The sequence below is a fragment of the Triturus cristatus genome, chromosome 3_1, assembly GCF_964204655.1.
Source record: "Triturus cristatus chromosome 3_1, aTriCri1.1, whole genome shotgun sequence".
In the NCBI taxonomy this organism is placed as follows: Eukaryota; Metazoa; Chordata; class Amphibia; order Caudata; family Salamandridae; genus Triturus; species Triturus cristatus.
In genome coordinates this window covers 443,911,452-443,936,977 of record NC_140583.1, presented here as the reverse complement: position 1 = coordinate 443,936,977, position 25,526 = coordinate 443,911,452, and the positions used below count along the sequence as shown (strand labels likewise).

At 44.0% G+C, this 25,526-nt stretch overlaps 1 protein-coding gene across 1 annotated transcript in view; it reads right to left on the bottom strand.

Annotated features, from left to right (window-relative positions):
- Positions 1-1,561: 1,561 nt before the first annotated feature.
- The window catches only part of LOC146860382 (CDC42 small effector protein 2-B-like), a 192,348-nt gene continuing 168,383 nt past the window's right edge, over positions 1,562-25,526 (bottom strand). Inside the window, exon 5 of the mRNA XM_085644241.1 lies at positions 1,562-2,854. The gene's annotated coding sequence lies outside the window, so the exon portion shown is untranslated. The remainder of the gene's footprint in view (positions 2,855-25,526) is intronic.

The following is a 25,526-nucleotide window of genomic DNA, read 5'->3' as shown; positions in this document are numbered from 1 at the left end:
CTTACACGCCGGACAGTCTCGAGCCTCGTGTTCAGGGGAAGAGGCAGAGATTGCATACCTCGTGGAGATCGGTGTGGGGGAATTTGGACCCACATAGAGGGCACTTTTTAAATGGAGTCCTTTCCATTAGCCAGGAACGAAGCTTGGAGATTCCCGAAGGCCGCCGTCGACGACTAGAACTGAAGGTCCGTGCCGATGAGAAGGCGCGTCGAGTGGGGGAGATCGCTATCGAAACAATACCGCGGTTTAAGGTGAGGATTGCCCGTCGACCGTCGAACTGGAAGCTGTTCGGAACCGGAGCGCGAAGATCACATCCGAGCCCGATGGAGGAAAAAAACAATCTGAGGATGGAGCCAAAGCCCATGCGCAATACGATCCAAAGGAGGAGTCACCGACCTCGTGACTTCCAAAGACTTTCCAAGAGGAAAAACAAACTGCAAACATCCGGGCCCAACACCAGATGGCGATCTATGCACAAGTGTGTAATCTGCAGCTCATATGCCTCGAACATAGAGTTTAGAAACAGTAGCTATTTGCACGTCTCCGAAATTGTGGGTACCCATACTAGCACGTGAATTATAGGACATTTTTCAAAGTGACTTCTTTTTACACATTGTATTACATTTGGAAGGCAGAAATGCATCAAAAGTCAATAAGTAATAACATAACAGTTGCTCTACAATTCTGTGTCCTCCTAAAGTCTCCCGCTAAAAATGGTACCTCACTTGTGTGGGTAGGCCTAGTGCCAGAGACAGGAAACTGCCGAAAACGCAACGTGGATACATCACATTTTTATAGTGAAAACTGACCATTTATTTTGCAAAGTGCCTAGCTGTGGATTTTGAACTCTAGCTAGCCGGCACCTAGGGAAACCTAGCAAACCTATACATTTTTTACAACTAGACATCCAAATGAATCCAGGAGGGGGCGACTTGTCTAGCTCTCACCAGGTTCTGTTACCCAGAATCCCTTGCAAACAAACTTTAAAAAAAAAAATCATTTTCCTCACATTTCTGTGATGGAAAGTTCTGGAATCTGCGTGGATCCACAAACCTCCACCCACCCCGCATTCCCCAAAGTCTTGCAATAAAAATGGTACCTCACTTGTGTGGGTAGGCCTAGTGCCTGAGACAGGAAACTGCTGAAAACGCAACATGGACAAACCATATTTTTACAGTGAAAACTGCCCATTATTAACAAAGTGCCTAGCTGTTTGATTTTGAACTGTAGCTCTGCCGGCACCTAGGGAAACCTAGCAAACCTACACATTTTTTAAAACTAGACACCCAGGGGAATCCAGGCAGGGGGGTGACTTGTCTGGCCCTCACCAGGTTCTGTTACCCAGAATCCCTTGCAAACCTCAAATTTTGAAAAGAAACAAAAAAAACATTTTCCTCATATTTCTGTGATGGAAAGTTCTGGAATCTGTTTGGGTCCACATACTTCCACCCACCCACCCCCACATTCTTCAAAGTCTCCCCCCAGTCTAGTTAAACAGGAATATTTAAGTACATACCAGACTTGAAAATATAAACACGTTTGCAAATGAACAATACAAATGGAAAATTTGAAAACATTTAATTTACTTGTAAAATAAAAAAAAAATATTGCAATAAATTGTCCTAATTCTTACTGGGAACATATTACCCTCAAGACAATACAATTTATTGGCCAAATAATACTACCAATATACAAATTATATCAACTTTATAAAAAAACAAAATGGAGCAAATCTGGATTTTGAATGGTTGAGAGGGAGGAAAGTATACATCAAGGATAACATGCGGACAGAGCGATAAGTAAGTGAAAGATATCTAAAAAAGAAAAACTGCGTTCTTGTAACAAAAAGGACAATTAACTGAGGAAAATTCTCAAAAGCTCATATGTTTGAAAACATTTGAGAGCGTTTGTGCTTTTACAAATGTCACTGTTTAGCCGGAACAAATTTAAACCGTCTCACCTACAAGATGCATTTGAAACAATCCAAAATATTTACACATCCGTTTGGCAAAAAACAAACCACTGCTATGTTGCAAAGAAAACAGGCAACCGATATCTCCTGGATAACAGTTAACTGAACTTGAATATTTTTATGAATGAACCAAATTAATATTTCAGTATATTCAAAAGGAGAATTTTCCCCAAACATTTGTTAAGAAAACCCCCAACCACTTCTGTGCAGTAAAAGAGTATTTGCTCAACTGAAAGTGAAATTGAAAACCAAGCACAACCAACAAGGTGTTTCATTCGTGTTGCTTATAACAATAACAATTTTATGCATTCTTATTAAATTGATTTGCAGAATGTTAAAATTTAAATATTAGATTTGAACGATTTGTGGCAATTAACATAAATTAAATATTAAATCGCAAAGTTTCAGTCTCCCACTTCTAAGGTTTCAGCTCTGTCCAACTTAACTACCTGGTCCATTAAATGGCAAAGGAAAGACATGTAAACTATGCAGTGCTTCATCAGGTTACCATAAGTGGATAATCAACCCTGTTATTAGGGTCATCAAAAGTCATTTGAAGTATAGATGAGTCCTAATCGTATAATAGTGCATCATATGTGGTTTGCGGACAAATTTATGCATTTCAAATGCAATAATCAAGCAATCAAAAATTTACACCAACTTGTAAGACTAAAAGCACCTTTTGTTTTTGAAAACTCAATAACTAATATTTTAATAAGGATACTAACATCTTGATTTATTAGCCAAATGGGTAATGGACAAAAAGCTAGTTCTATCAAAACTAATGTTGACATGTCACAGCCAGAATTATGCTTGTCCGGTGTTCAAACTCTTCACATACACTAGTAATTGGTTCCCAGTGGATTCTTGGCATGTGAGGTACTGTAAAAAAGGAAAAACAACGTTACACCACAAAGAAAAGTACAATGTTATTCTAGTTTAGATGTGGCTCTGCAAGTATTAAAATAATTATGTCACTAGCATGGTGAACAAAAGCCAAGTACACATGGCCTCTATAAGAATCTGGCTGTCAACAGAAAAGCAGGACTAATGATAAAATGATTAAGGAAAAATACAGTATTGATGGTTAGCACTTGTATGAACCCAAGCCCGTGGAGATAATCATTGAATCTAGGATCCAACATGGCTGATTATCTTTACTCAAATTTATAGAGGAAGATCGTAAGAAAAAGAGATCACAATGATTGCAGTTATTTGTACTTCGATGGGGACTAGTCCAAGGATGGGCTGTGATACTTGAGACCTACCTATTCCCCTGGATATGGAAAGGGCCTACCCATAATGGAAGAGTTCAACTGCCCAGGCAGTACTGTCAGGCATGATGGAGGGGCAGGTGGTGCCATCAAGAGCAGACTGAACAAGACCAGGAACGCTTTCTGGATGCTGAACATTTTGTGGAGGCCATCTCAGTACAGCACCAATACCAAACCAGGGACTTACCAGAGCTGTGATCTGTTTAAACTCTTGTATAGATCAGAATGCTGACTAATGACGAAAAGCGACATAACCAAACGGTTAGCGTTCCACAGCACTAACCAGAGAAGAACCTTGTGTTTTTTCTGGCCGCATACAATCTCCAACCAAGAACTGCTCACCAGATGCAAGCAAGAGGGTATTGACACCATCATTACAAGAACATGGATAGGACACTATCAGAAGATATCATCACAAGAACAGCTCTCCACTGGACCCCATACAGCAAACGGAAGAAAGGAAGGCCAAAGAACAACTGAACTGTGGAAACCGAAATGAAGACCTTGAAACCCAACTGGGGCAACTAATAGAAACGTGTCCAAGACAGACAGAAATGGAGGTCCTTTATTGCTGCCCTACATGCTAGCCCTCCTAACGGGCAGCAAGTACGTTTCCGGATCCATCTTCTTGAGTTTGGGTCTACCGGATGCGACAGGAAACTCGAGGCAATGTGTAGGAGACTGGCTCAGTATTTAGTGTCCACCTATGGTGAGGCATTGAGTCCAGGCAACCCTTAGTGATAGTGTTTAGGTCCCTGAAAACCAGAGTTCTCAAGGGGTACCTGTGGAGAGCAGCTAAGGCTTATCCAGGAGAGTGTAAGTAAGTGCATATACCCTATAGTCAGTCAGTAAGCTTTTCACACAAGAAATATCCGCACCAGGGGAGTATAAAAATATCATTTACACACAAGAAATACATTAGAAATAAGTACGTAGCATAAGCAAACATATAGGGCACAACCAGGGGTGGCGAGGGGGGGGGGGGGCCAAACCATATACTAAAATAGTGGGATGCGAGTTAAGTACCAAAAGGGACTAGAACCGGAGGATGGAGAACCCCAGTTGAAACACAGAACCACCCAAGGTGAGTAGCTGGGGACCCCAAGACGCCCAGGTGTACAGTGGTTACCATAGGTCAAACGTTAATAGGATAACACAGGGTAAGTCGCATTTGGAATTTTACAGTTTTAGGACCCTTCCCGAAGGAACCACTTTGATAAAGGAAGGTTGGAGCGCCACCCCACCGTGGATATCCCAGGAACCAGGATACCTACATCAGGGAGACCAGGTGCACAAGGATGAAGAGGTGTCATAACAACCCATAGATGCCAATGGAGGGTCGTGGAAGTTCAGCCGTACAGCGTTTCAAGAACCAGGCTGGTGGACCCAGGACGTGGTATTCAGATGAGAAGAACCTGAAAGCAGAGGGGTCATAGTCCAGACCACCCAGAGCTGACCAAGGGGCACAGGACCATAATAAAGCCCTTGTTTTTGGTTCTTGCTGTAGCACGTTGAGGATGAAGCAGCAGCTGTGAAGCCCAGGCGAAGATGCAGGAGCATAGGAGCCTTCTAAGAGCTGTCCCATCCAGGCCAACGAGTGCAGGAAGGTCAGGGGTTGGTACATGCTGTGTTGCAGACCAACAAAGTCTGGGGGTCTAACCTAGCAGGGGAATCAATGGAACCTATACACCCCCTCCCCCGAGGACCCTCTGGCAGCAGGCACAGGGAGTCACAAGAAAGCCTCAGCAGCACACAGGCGATGAAGGCCCACGATGCAGTGGATGCAGGCAGGACGTCATTCTTGGAGCTGCGCAACGATGGAGGCAGGGGCTTCTTGCAGCTTCAAGATCCTCAGTGAAGACAAACAAGCATTGGCAATGACAAAGACGCAGTGCACAGGGAGGCTGTCTACATCAGCTGGAGAGGGATTACAGTCATCAAACCTGCAGGGAAGCCTGGTCAGGCCTCTGGAGAGTCAACAAACCGCCTGTGTGATGTCTGTGGGACAACATGAACAGCAAACTGGTTGTTGTTGTAGAGGTGACTGCGGATGCAGGGGAGTGACTCCTTCACTTCAAGGGATATTCCTTCTAGCTGGGATGCAGGCTGAGCCCTTGGTGTCTCAGTGGATGCACGGCCGCAGAGTTGAGGAACTTGGAAAAGCACAGGGACGAGGATGCAGCAGGAATCTTCCCACTGAAGCAGTCTTCTCTTTGGCCCTGGCTCGCAGAACAGCAGAGTTTGTGCCACCAACAGAAGTGTCTTTGGACAGTCTTCAGGTGACAGGCAATCAGATCTTGAAGTTGTTGTCGGGGCTAATCTAAGGACCTACCTTCAGAGGAGCCCTCAAGTAACCCTGGAAAGGGGAAAGACCTCGTGCCGTGACCCGCCTATCAGGGTGGGTCAGGGACGCTACTCAGCTGGCCCAGCCAGTCAGATGCACCCAAGGGCCAAGATTTAAAATGGGAGAATTGAGGGGCCACCTGGAGGAGCTCTGGGCACCTCTCTAGGAAGGTGCTGGGTAGGGGGGTGGTCACTCTCCTGATCTTTGTCTAGTTTAGTGCCAGAGCGGGAGCCAAGGTCTCCTAAACTGGGCAAAACTGGTTTATGCAAGGAGGGCACCAAATCTGCCCTTCAATGCAATCTGAAGCGCCCCCACCATTCCCAATTCTGAAGGAGAGGTGGTCACACCTCTCCTTTGCAGGAAATCCTTTATTCAGCATCCCCTGCCCGCGTTAGGCTCCTCAGCAGGGCAGCAGAACACTGGCTAGGGTCAGCAGCAGCAAAGGCTGGCAGTCAGACCCTGTAAGGCTACATAGGTAGGTATTGGGGGTCCTCTAAGGAGCCCCCCTCAGTACATGGCATCATGCAACTATCACTGGAATCGGTGTAGTTGCAAGATTCCAAAATGTTTTGATATCAAACAGGACCAGCTGCGGGGCAACCATTATGTAGTTGGACATCTTGACTTGCCAGTGTCCACTACACACTCGAGCAAGGGTACCCACACACTTCTATACAAATACTTTTATTTCAACCATAGGCCATAAAAAGTTTCATGATGAAACAAAAGTAAAATATTCCACATCCAATTGTACATCGTTCTTAGTGGATTGTCGCTCAGTACATATAACATACATGGCATTTCTGTTTACATTTCAACCCAAGTATTCTAACCAGAAGGGAAAATGCCAACCCTTAAATTTATCATTTAATCTTTGGGAAAGGTCATACTTTGCAAGATACTGGCTAACTTTTTGTTTTAGTTAAAAGCCATAAAATGCAGATATGTATAAGAGTCAATTAAAACAATATAATAAGCAATGTATAGTATTTACATTAAGACCGGCATTGTTCACAAGGCAAAATTTCAAGGTGGAGGAGAAGAATATTGGCCACTGCAAAAAAGAACTGGGAGGAAGCCAGATGGATGGACCTCCTCCAGGCTGCAAAATCTATTAAGGTGGTACCCACGGACTTAGAACCAAGCACCTTGCCCTTGGATTGAAGGGCCTACCTTAGGGGTGACTTATAGATTAAAAGTGCAGTAACCAGGATATAAGGGAAACCTTATATCCAAAGTGAAAGGCGCAAGCACCATTTCACGCAGACTGCAATTGCAGCTCTACAGACAGTTTGCATGGGCTCCCATGGGTGGCTTAATACATGCTGCAGCCTGTGGGAGACCCCTGCTGTACCAATGCCATGGGTACCTCAGTACCATATACTAGGGACTTACAATGGTATCCCAGTATGACAATTGTGGGGTGTACAAAGTAGTTACCATGAAATTTAGAGGCGAGAGCACGTCACTGGGGTTCTGCTTAGCAGGATCCCAGTGAACTACAGTCAAAACACAATGACACCAGGCAAAAAGTGGGGGTATCTATGCCAGAATTCTGCTCGTCTGGGTTGACTGTATCCTATAGAAAAGGTGAGTAATGAACAAGTTACTTACCTTCGGTAACGATGTATCTGTAAGAAACATTAGTTAGTTAGATTCCTCACCTTAGAATATCCCCAGGCGTCAGACTGGATCCGGAAGATTTTTCGTCAGCAATACCCCTTGCGCGTCGCTAGGCGTCGTCTGCGGCTCCGCGTCCGTCGTCGGCGTCGTCGTGCGCCGGAATGACGTCGGAGTACTTAGACGCCTCCCTCGCGCGCTGACGTCAGTTCTTGTACACAGCTTTCCGCGCCAGGAACGCAGAGCCATGCAAAGACCGACACTGGTGCCAAAAAATAAAATCTAGGGGCCTGAAAAGGATAACCTTAACCCTAGATGTCAGTTCGCAGAACGGGGAGGATGGGTGGGTCGGTGAGGAATCTAACTAACTAATGTTTCTTACAGATACATCGTTACCGAAGGTAAGTAACTTGTTCATCTGAAAGAAACACGTTAGTTAGATTCCTCACCTTAGAATAGATACCCAAGCAATACCATCCCCGGTGGTGGGTCTGCGAACCAAGATCACACCAGAAAGTCCTGGAGGACAGAACGGCCAAAGAAGCCATCCCTCCGGACTTGGCTGTCAAGGCAATAATGCCTGGCAAACGTGTGTAACGAAGCCCACGTCGCCGCCTGACAGATGTCCTGCAAAGGGACTCCCCGTCCCAAAGCAGTAGTAGCCGCTGTGGCCCGAGTAGAATGGGCGCGCAGCCCAACAGGAGGGTCCTTTTTTGCCAAAGAATAGCAAATTTTGATACACAAAACGACCCACCGAGAGATGGTCCGTTTGTGCACAGCTTTCCCCTTCTTAGCGCCCACGTACCCAACAAAAAGCTGGTCGTCCACCCGGAACTGTTTTGTGCGGTCCAGATAAAAGGAGAGCGCACGTTTTGAGTCCAGACGGTGGAGCCTCTCTTCCTCTTTGGAAGGATGCGGAGGCGGAAAGAAGGTGGGCAAGGTGACAGACTGCCCAAGATGAAATGGAGTCACCACTTTCGGAAGAAAGGAAGGACGAGGCCGAAGGACAACCTTGTCCGGATGAACAGAGAGAAAAGGAGGCTTTGAAGATAAAGCCTGGAGCTCACTCACCCGTCTAGCCGAGGTGATGTCTACCAGAAAAGCAGTCTTAAGAGTCAGAAGACGAAGAGGACAATGGTGAAGAGGCTCGAAGGGAGCGCACATCAGGAATGTCAAGACCAGATTCAAGTCCCACTGAGGCATTACAAAAGGGACAGGAGGGAACGTGTGAGTAATGCCTTTTAGAAAGCGTGTAACCACAGGGGACTTGAAAAGAGAAGGCTGATCAGGAAGCCGCAAGAAGGCGGAGATGGCAGCAAGATAACCTTTCAGGGTGCCCAGGGCAGAGCCCTGCCGGGCCAGAGAAAGAAGAAAGAGGAGAACCTCAGAAAGAGGGGCGGAAAGGGGATCCACAGCCTTTGCTGTGCACCATGCCACAAATTTGTTCCACCGGCAGGCGTATACCGTCTTTGTGGAGGGACGCCTGGCTGCCAGAATGATATCACAGACTTCAGGAGGCAAGTCAAATGGCATCAACTGCCGCCGCTCAATCTCCACGCATGGAGGTGGAGGCTGGACAGGTTCGGGTGGAGGACCGTCCCCTGCTGCTGCGACAGAAGATCCTCCCGAAGGGGCAGACGTATCGGGGGATCGGTCAACATACTGAGTAGCTCGGGATACCAGTATCTTCGTGCCCAATCCGGAGCCGCCAAGATGACTTGGGCCCGGTCGTGCCTGATCTTCTTCAGCACTCTGGGCAGAAGTGGTATAGGCGGAAAGGCGTACAACAGACCGCAACTCCACTCGTGACGAAAAGCGTCGCCGAGCGAGTGCCGCCTTGGAAATTCCAACGCGCAGAACTGCTGACATTGCGCGTTCTCTTCTGTGGCGAATAGATCTAACCAAGGCTCTCCCCACTGCTGAAAGAGACCTTGCGCCACTTCGGAGTTCAGACGCCATTCGTGATCCATCATGCACCGGCGGCTGAGTTCGTCCGCTCTGGCGTTCAGAGAGCCCGCCAGATGTTGAAACACTAGGGTGACGCCCTGGTGTTCCAGCCACGTCCAGAGGCGCAGAGCCTCCTGACAAAGGGTCCACGACCCCACCCCGCCCTGTTTGTTGCAATACCACATGGCGGTGGTGTTGTCCGTGAACACCTGCACGACACTGCCCCTGACAGAGGGAAGGAAGGCTTTCAGTGCAAGTCGGATCGCTCTCAACTCCAACAGGTTGATGTGGAGACGAGACTCCGCCGGAGACCAGAGGCCTCTGATCTCTGCCTCTCCCATATGGCCACCCCATCCCAGGAGGGACGCATCCGTCACTACGACATGCTCCGGTTGGGGAAGGGAGAGGCTCCTGCCCATGACCCAATCGCGGTCCGTGAGCCACCACTGCAACTGCTGTGCAGTGCCCTCCGAGATCAAGACATGGTCGGACAGGTTGCCGTGATGCTGGGCCCACTGAAACTTCAGGTCCCACTGCAGAGCCCGCATGCGCCGCCTGGCGTGATGCACTAGTAGGATGCAGGAGGCCATCAGCCCCAGAAGCCGCAACACTAGCCTGACCGAAACCCAGGATAGAGGCCGAAAGATGGGAATCAGGGCCTGTATATCCCGGACCCGCTGTTCCGGTGGATAGACCCGGAACCGCGCCGAATCGAGAACTGCTCCGATGAAGAGGAGCTTCTGAGAGGGACTCAGGTGTGACTTCGGCACGTTGATGGAAAATCCCAGCAAATGCAGGAGATCCGCCGTAGTCTGGAGGTGGGAGACGACTGCCTGGGGCGAGCCCGCCTTCAACAACCAGTCGTCGAGATAGGGGAAGACTGGAACCCCTGATCTGCGCAGATGAGCTGCGACCACCGCCATCACTTTCGTGAACACCCGAGGGGCACTGGTGAGGCCGAAGGGGAGCACGGTAAACTGAAAATGCTCTTGGCCCACCGTGAACCGCAGGTAACGCCGGTGGGCCGGCAGGATGGGAATATGGAAATATGCGTCCTGCAAGTCCAACGCTACCATCCAGTCTCCGGGGTCTAGGGCAGCTAGAACCTGAGCCAAGGTTAACATCTTGAACCTTTCCTTTCGGAGGAAGGCATTGACGTTCCGGAGGTCCAAGATGGGGCGTAGGCCCCCTTTGCCCTTCTTGGGAACCAGAAAGTAGTGGGAATAACAACCACGACCTACTTCTGGACTCGGAACGCGCTCGACGGCCCCCTTGGCCAAGAGGGCCGAAACTTCCTCGCGGAGAAGATTCAAATGATCCCCCGAGATACGGTGGTGCTGCGGTGGCATGGCTGGAGGGGTCGTCTCGAAGGGGAGGGAGTAGCCCCTTCGGACGATTTGCAGCACCCACCTGTCCGATGTAATGGACCGCCAGTGGAGCAGGTGATGGCGAACTCTGCCGCCCACTGGCGTGGAATGGGCCTGAAAGCTCGGACTAGGAAGGCTTTGAGGCGGATGCTGCCGGGGTGGATGTGGGCTGACCACGTCGTCCTCCAGATCCGCCACGGCGGAAACCACGTCCGCGACTGCGCGCAGGTTGGTTCTGCGGCTGGTGGCTGGGCGGACGTGAGGAGGCGCCCCTTCCTTGGCCACGAAAGGGGCGAAAAGCGGAGGTGTGCGCCCGCGGAGCCGAGAGGCCCAAGGACTTGGCCGTAGCCCGGGAGTCCTTAAAGCGGTTCAGCGCACTGTCCGCCTTCTCACCAAACAGGCGAGTGCCATCAAAGAGCATGTCCATGAGGGTGTTCTGGACATCCCCGGAAAATGACGTGGACCGCATCCAGGCGTGGCGGCGGAGCGCCACCGTGGTGGAAATCGCCCGACCCAGCGAGTCCGTGGTGTCAAGCCCACATCGTATGGCGTGCCGCGCTGCATCCCTCCCATCGGCCAAAGCCTGGGTAAGACGTGTCCGGACCTCCTCCGGACACAGGGGCAGCACGTCCTCCACCGTATCCCACAGAGAATGGGAATAACGGTCCAAGAGACAGGCGGTGTTCAAAGACCGCAGGCCCAAACTAAGGGACGAGAACAGTTTCTTGCCAAACTGCTCGAGTCTCTTGGAATCCTGGTCCGGCGGAGCGGTCGGGAAGGAGGATTGGGAGGTTGAGGCCTGGATAACCAGACTCTCGGGGGTGGGGTGTTGGGACAGGAAACTGGGGTCGCCCGGAGCAGGGCGGTGGTGCCTGGCAACGTTCCTATCCACAGGAGGAACTGTGGAGGGCTTGGACCAGGTGCCCTGCAGAACGTCAGTGAGGGCCTCATTGAACGGCAGCAGAGGCTCAGTGGAGCTTGCTGCGGTTTGAAGCACCTCAGTGAGGATGTTAGTCCTCACAGCCACGGCAGGCAGCTCGAGCCCAAGGGCTGCGGCCGCCTTGCGCAGCACCACAGAAAATGCTGCACCCTCCTCTGAAGCCACAGTCGGAGGAGAAGTGAATCCAGTGTCTGGCGAGGTATCCAGACCACTGGCCTCCCCCGGTTCATCTGCCCAGTCCTGTGAAAGCTGCGACTGAACAGCCATAGGGTCCTCGAACCCCTCCCAGTCGCCCCCGTCGTCCGATTCCTGATAAACAGGAGGAATGATCGGAGCCGGACTGTAGAGATGATAGGTCTCAAGCGGCGCCGGACGCGGCGTCGGTCGACGCCGTTGCGGCGCAGAGTCCGGAATAGGGCTAAACTGGGGTTGGACGCCGTCCGGAGTCGGCACCAAAGGCGTCGGCATCGGCGGCACCGGAGGTGTAGGCGTCTGCGGCGCCGGTGACGGCGTCGGTGGTTCATGCGCCGGCGCCGGTGGAGGAGTGGTTAGGTCAACCGGCGTCGACGGGGGCCCAGGCATGGGCCCCGCGGGGACCTGCGGCGTCGAGACCGGAGTCGTCTACGGCGCCGGGGCCGAAGCCGCCGGCAGGCAAGGTCGCCCAGTCGAGTCCGCGGGGCCCGAAGGCGCGCCAGCGGGCGTCGACGGCGGGGCCAGGCTCCTCATGGCCGAGAGGAAGGCACTGACCTCCGCCGGCGTCGCGTTAGTCCCAGGGACCGGAGGATATGGGGACGGGCGCGGCGCCTGCGGCTCCGCCGGAGCCGCGGGGGTGGAACCACTTGGACCCTCGGCCGAGTCGCGCGACCGGCGAGGGGAGTCCGAAGAGCGATGTCGCCGCTTGGACTTCTTAGAGCGTTTGGACTTACCCGACGACTTGGAGCCCGACGATCGATGGTGGCGTCGGCTAGGGCTCCGCGAGCGATCCTTGGACCTCCTCCTGGACCGGGATCGCGCACGACGCGGAGCCGAGTGGCGAAGCTCGAGAAGCTTGCGGGACCGCTCCCGCCGAGCCTTCGAAGTCAGGGCCTGGCAATCGGAGCACGACTCCGCGTCGTGGTCGGGGCCTAAACAGTAGAGGCACCGGCGGTGGTGGTGGGTCACCGACATCAGTCGATGGCAATCCTCGCAAGCCTTGAACCCAGGCATCCTACCGGCACCAGATGTCGACAGACAAGGATCAAAAGTGATCAAAAAAGATTTAGTCAAAAAAGACTAAAAGGGGTTGCTCTCCCGGATCGGCGCTTACTGGCGCGGAAAAAAGAAGAACTGACGTCAGCGCGCGAGGGCGGCGTCTAAGTACTCCGACGTCGTCATTCCGGCGCACGACGCCGACGACGGACGCAGAGCCGCAGACGACGCCTAGCGACGCGCAAGGGGTATTGCTGACGAAAAATCTTCCGGATCCAGTCTGACGCCTGGGGATATTCTAAGGTGAGGAATCTAACTAACGTGTTTCTTTCAGATATCAACCTGCGCCTACGTGCTGAAGGGATTGATAGGGAGTGCCGTCAGCTCCTGGCGCAGGATACCTGAACTAGTGTGAGCTAATTAACAGACAAAAAAATAATTCAAGTAACAAGAGAATGAAAAACTGCGTGCAGTTAAAGCTCTTATTTGCAGAAGAACCCCTTTAATGGGGAACTAACTATGCAGGGATGGTGACAGTTTTCAGGACCTGCTGGATCGGACTCACAATTTTGGAAAGGCATAGCGATGTGTCTTGAGCTGGACAGAAAATCTTGGAAAGACTAATTACAATGTTCAGTGCATATACACATGAATAGAGAGTGAAGTACAATGAATATTATGAGGGCTTCTGCCCCTGAATAAACTTTAGGCTTGGATGAAATATAATATTCTACTACATAGACCACTGCACCAAGATCAGATTACGATATCCACCAGTTAAGCTTCAGAAAGGCCATAAAAGTCACCAACATCACCTGCATTCTCTTTGTAGCGTAGGGAAAGCTTGAAGGCTACATTTATTTTTTCAGTAATTTCATCTCCCTGCATGAACATGCACTGGCTTCAAAAAATAGTTAATTGTGAGTTAAATATAAGCAATTGAAAAAACTAGTTTATTACAAAAGCATTTATTAATTACAGTTGCAATAATTTTACTGTGACATGTCTGCATCCCAAATAGGGAAATGCTCTTAACAGTTTATATTTATGTAGACACTGTAAAGACTAGTGCTGTCTCACCAAATATGATCAGATGAGTATGTTGAACTATTGGTAGAGGCTTGCATTAAAATATTCCGAAAGTACATTTACCCAGGGATGCTACTGCAGCCAAAACACTTGTCTGGTTGTGGACATCCAGCATATTATGAGGCTGGTTGACAGTCATTCTGGTCAATTCTAGATATCCATGTCTTTTGAATCAATAGAACATTGTAGCAAAGTTGCTTAGATTTTTTGCCATTTTCTCGATGTTATTTTTGCTGATGTTAGAACTCTGTGCACAACAACACTACCATCCAATGCATATGCTCTGGCAATCAAATGTTACTGTAAAACTTGGGTTTCTTGTAAGGTGGTGCAGAAATTATGTCAGAGGCAGCTAAATCAAATTAAATAAATAGATTACAGCATGTATTGGCACCACTCATGTGTGACAAAATAAGATAGATTTAGGTAAAAAAGCAACCAACACATGGAAGGGAAAAGTGACTTTGCCAAATAGGAAACCAAATAACTCACTCCGGTCTTGTAAGTCCACAGTACTGGGTTAATATATAAAACTATGGCATACTCCACATTGGGAATAGTATTCGGTCACAATGAACAATTACCAAAATCGGGTTTTCACTGTTTAGGTGATTGCATTTTTCTCCACGTACGAAAATGCCACAGAAATAATTCAAAGTTACTCTTCATTTAGTTTCCCAAATCTTTTTCAAAAGGTGAAAGTAGAGTTTAGATAACTTTAGTGGAAAAGTTATTTTAATTAGGTTAAAAAAAACGGTTTAGAGCACAAAAAGGAGTCTGGGAGTACTTCTCCCATCTACCCACTGAAAAAACAAATGCTCAAAAAGTGATATGTAATATGTGTGAGCAAGTACTATATTGCGGAAAAGCCAGAAGTTACTCCTTTGGGAAGATCACCATGTGCTGTCCTTGCAGTACCAGGTACAACATCAGGCATGGTAGAACAGGAGCCAAGACACATGAAAAAGGACTAGCAGCCAGTATCAGCTACCGCTTCACCATAGGGGCAGCAGGATGAAGAAACCGAATTCAGAAACTGGGAGAATGGACCTCTATTGCACAGTGCAAACCTCAAGTGGGTTTCCAGGAGTGAGTAACACGTCCACATAAAAGACAAGCTGCAGTGGAACCAAAGTAGAGAGATCCACTGTTAAATGTTAATAGGTTCATTTTATTCCTCTTTTTAGGTCGTGCCTGGGCAGCGCATACGCTGCGAGGCATGCTGTATTCGGTATATAGGCTATCAGGGACTTTGGACACGCCCACCACATTTGGTTGGTTAGTTGGCCTGCTTTTAAAAACTTCTTCTCTGTTTGGTTAATATTGTGCATCTGTTTCTGCCTTTCGGTGCTTAGTTCCCTCCCAACGGACATCACCAATTGATTCTCTTGGTTGGCCAGCTCTGGCCATCTATTGACTCCTCGCTTGCACACCCTCCCCCCTCCTAACACGCGAAAATGCAGCGTCCATCCATGTCGTTATCTGGAGGGGGAACAATTAGGCCCTTATCTACAGGCCACTGGCTTGCTGTTAAAGAATGTCATGGGATCCCGGAGGCAAGATCAGGATTAAACAAGCATTTGCAACGCATTGATCTTGCATTACTGACAGCCTGACCTATTGGCGTTGCAAATAATAAAGCAACGCCAATAGCTCAAACTTTCAGTAATGCGAAACCTATTGCATTACAATTGCTTTTTTTTTTTTACGTTCAATTTGTTGGTTTCCACTTTTGTTATAATCAAAAAAATGTAAAAACACAAAAGTGTTTAAAAATAAATAACCAACAATTTTTTCTTTTCAGAGCCACCTTTTATTGTCTAAAAATAGACTTGATACAATAAATAGCATAATATCCATTACCTGCAGCTTATTACTTTTTAAACACAGACATTAAAATGACCAGAAGGCAAAAAAGTGAAAGATAAATTGAAGTGTCCCCTTTTTGCAGACCTGCGCTCCATTTAACTTTTAAACAATGCCTTGGGCTGGGCGCAGAGGGAACTAGCCTCCTGCAGCAGGTTATTCAGTTGAACACAGTGTACAATATCAAAATAAAGTCACTAAAAAAAGAGCTAAATTGAAGTTCTGGTTATAAGACATTAATATATGTCTAACCCCCTGAAATTCACTTTAAAAACACATAAGTAATTATTAGGTTGACAGGCTACCAGCTGCACAACAGCAACGCAAACCAAAACTCGCACTTCACGTGCAAGGCTTCTGGCCTAACAAAATGTATACCAATAACTGACAACTAAAATAATTGCATTGTTAAATAACAGAGACAAACCAATAAATAGTAGGATTGGTAACACTCATGTGATATGGAATCCATAGAAACAAGAAGTAGAAGTAGTTTTGGTATCACACCTCGTTAAAGACAAACATTCACTATGTGGATAGTATGGTCAACAAAAATCAATGTGTTTAGAATGGTGCTATAATGGTTAGCCACACCCTATTTACAAAAGTGTGAGGTCATGAACATTGCATTTGATGTACGCGTTGTGGTGTGCATGGCTGATGATAGTTATGGTTTTCAGCAATATGCTTAACTTGTCAATGTCATTTTTCGGCTTTAATCTGTAACCACCACTGTAATTTAATGTGTAATATAACGTGAAATGTAGTTAAAGTGTCAGGTAATTTGGCTTTTAATGAATTTTAGAGGTGGTTTTTAAGCATACATAAACCAATCCTAATTGGAAGTTCATTTGAACTTTTTTTTCAGTGAATGTTTGGGGTTTTTTGTTGAGTAACTAAGGGCAAAATTCCCTGACAAAAGCAAGTGGGCCCACATAATCTACAAAACGGCATCATTAAGAGTATCATTGCGTCTTCAGATGCACATTATGAGTGTCATAGAAAAGACTCTTTGGTCAAGTCGAGGACTTGACGTCTGACCACCAAGTATACGATAAGGAAAGTGTTAGCAAAATAGTAGGAATGCAGACTATTGCCTTGCAAGCAAATCTATAGTCAGCATCCCAAAGCTCTGACTAACATCCCCAAGTACTTGCAGAAACCATAGATGCCAGTCAAGCCCAGTTAGCTCACCATGACTCAAGAGTGGACATTAAATGGTCGTCTGCCCACTCACTGACTGAAAGAAAAGCCCAGTTTCCCTCAGTTGTCAACCAAGAGAAGTGTGTCATGCAACATTACAAGGATTCCTTTAAATAGGTCAATTACGAAAAGAATTCAAGTTTACCCAAAACATAATTAGAAATGAATATGTTCAATCAAGATTATTCACAATAAATTGCTTTATATATTATTGCTTGTTTGTAGAAAGAGACACCTAACATGCATTTTTCAGTCCAAAAAAGGATGGAGTTTTTTTAATCATGAAGTACCGTTACAAATCATGCTCTGTATATGACAAAAAGACCGACTTCAATTTATTGTCGAAATCTTGATGGAACATATTCATTTCTGATTAGGTTTTGGGTAAACTACAGTTCTCATGGTAACTGACCTATTTGAAGGAATCCTAGTAATTTTGAAGGATGCACTCATCTTGGTTGACATTTGAATAAAAAGAAGGTGTTGTTGGCCCAACCCCGACGAGTGGCAAGGTTTCCTCCTCAATTGAATTCAAAGACTCTAATAAGGGTATTAACTAGAGGGCCACGAGTGTGTTCGACCTTTAAACAGAACTTACCAGTTCCATCAGTTGCCGTGGCTGACAGCACAGGACTAGTTTAATTAGTTAAAATATACATCATGTTCGATGACAAACGAACTAGAGTTGCTTAAGCAACTAATGCTACTCCTCAACATTCGGCTAAAGCTTATGACAATCTCTACTGGAGGAGGAGCATTCAGCTCTATGTATCTGCAAAGGATGTAGGTTATCAGTTAGCATAGAAATGGGTGCTTGGACCTCTGAATAACCGGGATCAATTCCTAACTCCTGAGAGCAGGGAGACAATTAGATTGTGCACGTATGTGTACTTTAAGTAAACATATGAGCTACTTGACCCATTAGAAACCAACATACTGCCTTGTGCTTTTTAATTGAAAGCCAATTACTTGCTGACACCTCTGATGACTTGAAGTAGCTATTTCAGGAATGGCACCCGCACATAATTACCTAGTTATCTGTGGAAAAGCAAATGCAAAATTCATGCAGAAGGTGTAGGAGGAGAACTGGAGATCCTAGGATAAAGTAAGTTATGATTTGTTTCAGTTGAATATAAATTCCTGGTAGTTAAATATTCCACATATTTCCTTCATCTATCTGGCCATAGCCACTGCCAGAGGGACCAGCTACTGAGACCAGGAAAGATGACCAGACTGGTAGATCAAATGTACCACAACCAGTGCAAGAAGCTTCTTTAGGATTCTGGTACACTTCAGGCCAAAAGAGTGCTGATGAGTGATAATTAGCTCCTTGCAATTCAAATCGGACCGTTTACAGTTGTTCAGTGTGCATGGAAATATACATCCATGTGATTCAAGGCTGTAAGGCATTCTCCTGGAGCAAAAGCATAATGAGCCGAAGGGATGGAGAATGTCGATTCATAGGTCTTTGCATTCATATACTACCTATTGAGGTCCAGGACTGATCTGTATCCCAGTCACCTTCTTAACCAGGAAGTGGATACAAAACAGCTCTGGCACTAGAATCATAGCAAGCTTATTTTATTGGATTGTAGATTTCCGATTTTGGCCAAGACATAAATTGAAAAAAGAAAAAAAAACATTCTTATTGAGTTTTAGATAATTGAGACTAGTGCTCCCAGCGCGACATCCATGTACAACACTATAGTACTATAACAGACGAAAAATAACAGCGTATGAAATCGTTCCCCCATAGAAGTCATCAAAGTCATATACATTGAAAAAGCAGTGCATGGACCCTTTACCCATGAACATACATTGGAAATACAGCTTTCTGTGCTCCTCGGGTTCCCCCTAGTTCCCATAGCCTGTCCCCATGCAACTCCAGATGGATGCCGCATACAATGATCCAGGCCCTTTGTCCAAGCTTCTACTGCCGGCTCCTCCATGTCCTTCCAGGCTCTAGCGATGTCTCTCTTGGCCACAGTTAAGCCCAGCCACAGGAGTGCCAAGTCAAATGGGATTCTGCAAACATTTTAAGGACTCCACTACCTTGTTAATAAGAAGCCTCTGTGCTGGGTTTTTCCTGCAAAAGATTTATAAAGTGACACATTGACCCACAAAAGTATTGCTCAGAAGACAAATTCTCTGCTTCCCAGGAGGCAGTACCACATGGACATAACCTGGAGGACAGAAATGTTATCACTATCAGATTCCCCCACTTAAGGGAAATGATCTCCTTCACCAGAAGCGAGGGGCATCAAAGTGCAACTGAATCTTATGTTGTTGCATCATTAGGACTGTCCGGGTTAGTTCTCTTCTGAGTCTATCATTCATAATAATAGTGTGTCATTCTCTTGTCTATTTCCCTGGAGGCTGTACCAAGGATACCTGGGCCAGTAGTGATAGCACTCACTGTCCTTGCTTGCGCCACAGCACAACTTTCAGCAGAAATGCAGAAACAAACGGGGACAATGCACCCCATTACAAATAATGTGCTGCCCCAGGGCAGCCACAAACTTGCGCTGCTGTGAGGCTAGCGCATTCAGTGAAATACAGAGTGGTTGCTTCATAGCCAATCTGTGTTTACGGCTGCATTATGTGGGAGAGCGATTATATATATATATATATATATATATATATATATATATATATATATATATATATATATATATATACACACACACACACACACACACACACACACACACACACACACACGGTGAAAAACCTTAAAAAAAAAAAAATATTAATAAATACATAACTTAGCATTTAAAAAACGTACAAATTCACTTAAAAAACCATAGGTTTCACACACGTTATAGTTAGGAATTAGCATTTAAAAAACCTTGCAAATTCACTTAAAAAACCATAGGTTTCACACAGGTTATAGTTAGGTGGACATTTCACTCGTAAAAAACCAATGAAATTCCCCCGTTATAGTTAGTTCAGATAACTATAACTCGCGCGACCGCCACTCTATCACAAGGATGAGGTCATCAGTGATGTCATGAGTGATGCCACTGACCATGTCATGAGTGATGTAATATGTGACGTCATCAGCAGTGCATTGCGGACGAGCGAGTTATAGTTATCTGAGCTAACTATAACGGGGGAATTTCATTGGTTTTTTTACGAGTGAAATGTCCACCTAATTATAACCTGTGTGAATCCTATGGTTTTTTAAGTGAATTTGCAAGGTTTTTTAAATGCTAATTCCTAACTATAACGTGTGTGAAACCTATGGTTTTTTAAGTGAAAATATATATATATATATATATATATATATATATATATATATATATATATATATATATATATATATTCAGTGAAAAAACCATAGGTTTCACACACGTTATAGTTAGGAATTAGCATTTAAAAAACCTTAGAAATTCAGTGAAAAAACCATAGGTTTCACACATGTTATAGTTAGCTGGACATTTTACTCGTAAAAAAACAATGAAATTCCCCGGTCATAGTTAGTTCAGCTAACTATAACTCGCGCGCCCGCAATGCACTGCTGATGACGTCACATATTACATCACTCATGACATGGTCAGTGACATCACTCATGACATCACTGATGACATCTCAAATGACATCACTGATGACATCATCCAGTGAATGTGTGTTTTTCTGAAAATCAAATATGTTTTATATATGTATATCTCAAGGTTGATGGAAGAATAAATGGGTATATTACTGTCTAAATGGATGATTTCTTTTTGAAAAATTGATTGTGTAACTGACTGATTAAGTGTATCATAGTGAATACATGGCTTAGTGAGTAATGTTTGAATATGTAAATATCTGTATCATTTTTTCACTTTGTGTATAAGTGGCTGCATGGGTTGGTGAGTAGCTACATGGGTGTCTATATAGGTTATTAGTTGGTTTTTTGAGTATTAGTCTGAGTGTCTGCATGGTTCGGTGGGGGGTATGACGTAGTGCATAGGTGCATGAATGAGTGACTCACTGTTTGTATGTGTTGAACAGAGCATGTGTGCAGGACTGCATGGGTGGATGAGTGTGTGTATGGGTGTGTTAGTGAGTGAATGACTGTCTCAATAGTGTCTTTATGAGTAACTACATATGTTTAAAACTAGTATATGTGACTATTGGTTTATATATGTGAGTATATGTGAGAGTGAGAGATTGAAAGAGTTCCTGTATGAATAAGTATGTATTTCTATAAGTGATTGTTTAAAAGACTAAGTATGTGTAAGTTTCCGTAGAAGTAAGTGTGGTGGTGTGTGTATAACTGTATATGCAAGTAAATGTATGTTTGATTCTTTATTAGCATGAGTGACTATGTGTGTGAGTAGCTCTATGGATGAGTGGCATTGTGTAACAGGATGTATAGGTGTATGAGTACATATGATAAGTGAGTACATGTATGAGTGACTGTATAGGACTGTTGGTGAATGAGTGGATGTGTATGTGGATCTTAGAATTACTGAAGAGGTTGTTGTAACTGTTATTGGTATGTCCATTGTTTTGAAAATTTTAGTCTCTATTTTTGAATGTGTGTATCAAAGGTTATATTAGGGGAAGAGGAGGTCTGCCACTCTATCACAAGGATGATGTCATCAGTGATGTCATCAGTGATGTCATTTGAGATGTCATCAGTGATGTCATGAGTGATGTCACTGACCATGTCATGAGTGATGTAATATGTGACGTCATCAGCAGTGCATTGCGGGCGCGCGAGTTATAGTTAGCTGAACTAACTATAACGGGGGAATTTCATTGGTTTTTTACGAGTAAAATGTCCAGCTAACTATAACATGTGTGAAACCTATGGTTATTTCACTGAATTTCTAAGGTTTTTTAAATGCTAATTCCTAACTATAACGTGTGTGAAACCCATGGTTTTTTCAGTGAATTTGCAAGGTTTTTTAAATGCTAATTTTTTTTTTCTTCTATTTTTTTTAAACATATATTTTTTTTAATTTTCTTACCTTTTATAAAGACTATGGTTAAATTTTAAAAATTCTTTAATATGTTTTTTTAAATATATTTTTTAAAATAAACATGTAAAATTTATTTGCAGTACATTTTTTCTATTTTTTTTATTATTTTTTTTAGTACGCGTACCGTAAGCTTACGTTAAGCGTACGGTTTACGCAACGCCCGTAATTTTTCTACGCTGCTTGCGTATAGTTACGCAATTTGCGTAGCCGCGCGTACTCCGCGTGGGACGCGTGCGCGCGTACGCTACACGCGCACGTTACGCGGAAGTGTCGGGTAGTGACTGGCATGCGCGCAAGCGCGTGTCTTTTTTACGCGCATGCGCACTTTTGCCGTAAGCGTACCGTAAGCGTACCGTAAGCGTACGGTAGGTCATGTGATCATGAAACAACTTTTGATTGGTTGAAACTACTTTCAGTTCTAGAACTCTCCTACACCACACCCATTCCTCTCATTTCTGCTTGTGATCCCTTAGGAGAAGGAGCTGGGTTGTCTTTGTGATACGATGGCAGAACAGCAGAGCTCTTCTGAGAGTGAGGCTAGCACTAGCAGCACTACCTTGAGGCAGAGAGCGAGGAAACAAAAGCCCTCTTATGTATGGGATTATTTTACTTTTCCTGAAGGCCAGCAAAAGGTAAATGCACCTTTAGTAACTTGTAAGCTGTGTAAGCGTGTACTTTCAAGAGGTAATCCTGACAAGAAGTATTCCTTTGGGAATCATACCATGAAGAGACACCTCAAGGATGTACACAGAAGGACACATGCTCGACTTTTTGGAGGTAACTCTTCAGAAAGTCAATCAAGCACATCCACAGCAGCTCAGCCTGGACCATCATCTGCAGGGCTGACTCCTTCTTCTGCAGGTCAGGTGAGCCCTTCATCTGTGGGGGGAGCATCTCCTCTTGCTGGCCATCTGGAAATTAACCCTCGATTTCTGAGGGTTGATATTCGATGCGCCTCTTGTCATGATCTAATTTGTCATAGGGAGACCAGTGTTTCCCTAGTGAACAACAAAATAGATCAGCACACTTGTCGCTTTGACTAATTTTCCCAGTCTTTCTTTCCTCTGTCCCTGCATGAACACAACGGCTCTTTTAAGAGCCAACCTTATCTTTCATCTTTTTTTACATATGTTTTTGAAAAACTTTTTTATTTATTTTTTTACCGTACGCGTAATTTTTTTTTTTTTTTTTTTTAAAAACACTAAAAATCAATTATCACATTACAAGGTCCTTGAGAGACTACAATTATTATTATTGACTTACCATACCCACTCAAAAAAATATTTATTCATTTGTTTTAAAAAAAAATTGCTTTAAAAATGGTTCTAGTTTTCAAAAATTTTCTATATCAATCTGAAAAAAAAGAAAAAAGTATTAATATTTTTAAAACATTTTATAATACAGTACACATATTTATATATTTTTCAAAAAATATTTTTGCCTTATTTTTGCTGTTTTCAGAATATATTGCATTTCACTATAAATTGTGAAAGCAATTGCATTCATCATTTTACAGCGGGCAAAAAAAAATAACAATCTCAAAGATTGTATTAAAAAAGCCCAGAATCTCTTTTTCCTTAAACTTAACATTATAGAAATGCATAATATTCTAAAAAAATATCATCTAATACCAATACTTATTTCTTTAAAATACCGTCTGATATGTTTGTTTCAGAAGTATAATCACAATATTATATCTCAAATAACTCCACAATACATCTGATTCCATTTCCTTTAGGCCAAATAGTAATTTTAAAAATTTTTTGGGAATAAATTTCCAACGGTAATCCAATAAAATTCTAAAGTTTAATTTGTCCAGATCTCACCGATTCTCTGTAACATTTTGGTTCACGAAAATTTTTTGAATAATTTATTAAGTCCACAATAGAATTGGTTACTTTTCCGCATGGCCAAATAGTAATTTTTAAAATCATTTTTGAAACAATTTCCAATGGCACTCCAATAACATTCCAAAATTTAAATTGTACAGATGTTACCGATTATCTCTAAATTATTGGTTTTTTAAAGTTTCATTAAAAATTAAAAAAGTCCACATTACAATTGGTTATCTTTCCATTAGGCCAAATGATAATTTAAAAAATCTTTTTTTTTACAAAATTCCAATGGTAATCCAGTAAAATGGTAAAATTATTTTGTCCAGATCTTGCCAAATCTCTCTAAAATTTAGGTTTCAGGAAGATTAGATAGGAATTTGCTAAATCAAAAGGCAAACGTTGTTTGAAAATCAATTGGGAATCATTACACAGTGTCCAGCCTTTTTCACATTTAAGATAAACTGTGTAATGTCCAGAAGTAACAGTAGGTCCATCATGGAAAATTATTGCAAAAGTTACAAAAGTTTTTCCTGAAATTGATAATTGCTGTCCTGTAAACTTCTTTATTAAAGTATCCAATTTTGAACCATCAGCTCTACATCGTTGCATCATTAAAATTACATACTGTCCGTATTCCTTTAAAATTAATGTTGAAAACATGTCAGATTTACACTCACCGCATTTCATGCTATGATTAGCATCTTTAACTAATTTTGCAAAAGTGACTGTTTTACTCTCTGGCAATGTCAAATAAATAAACCTTTCATTATCAACATTAGAGCCACATATATTATAACAGTTTTCACAACTATGTTCCCATTTATAAGAGAGACCAAATAAATTTTCAATGGGAACCCCTTCTTCTTCCAGTACCTGAAGAAAATACATAAAAAATTCGTGTGCATCTTGCTGTTCATTTTGAGAAAACTGTGTTCGTCCTGAACATATATCTAAAAGTTTTCTAATTTCAGTAGCACTTTCTATTTGAGTTTTATCTTTACTCAGCTTTTGAAAAAGGAGACTCAGCTCAGAACAGAATCTTTTTCCCTGATTTACTATTATCTGCTCTTGCAAACTTCCCAGATAAAATGCAACATTCAGCACTACATTTGCGTAGCAGTTGACACCAGAGCTATTTTCAAAATGACATCCTACAACCTGTTCTTCATTTTCCTTTTTCTTTTTGCTTGCAATTACATCACTCCTCTTTTTTTTCCTCTTCTCTACATCTTCATTACAGATATTCTCATTTTTTCTTTTACGAGAAACTACACGTTTCTCCAACACAGGATACTGACCTAAATGAGGAGCATAGCTTCTTCTTAATCTATTATACTCCTTTACACAGTTTGTATCAGCACTAACTTTTGAATCATCAAAGTCTATCATGAATAAACCTGATAATGTTTTCACTCGTGACAAAGCAACATATGCCATACCTTCTTTGAACACAGTTGAACCAATGTTCACAAATGCACAATCTACAGTCAATCCTTGAGACTTGTGAATAGTTACAGCATATGCTAGAGAAAACGGAAACTGCTTCCTACGTACATATAAGTCTTTCACAAGCATGAAACGAACTGTACAACGACAAATATCTTTAACTTCTTCTATCGGATCAAATTTTATTTTTAAACATTCAATTCCATCTTTTTTCTGATAATTAATAAAACCCACAACTCTTCCCATAGCTCCATTAACTAAACCTTTTTCAACATCCAAATTTCGTCTTAAAAATACTCTACAGTTCATGCAAACATATAGATTTTTTTCTAATCCAGCTGTTTTGGAGATGTTCTTCTCTAGTGAATCCAATTTATTTTTCAGTTTGCCTGTTACTGTGACAGTAATTCTTCCATCCTCAATTTTGTCCACTGCTTCCAATTTCCTGATCTCTTCCTTTTC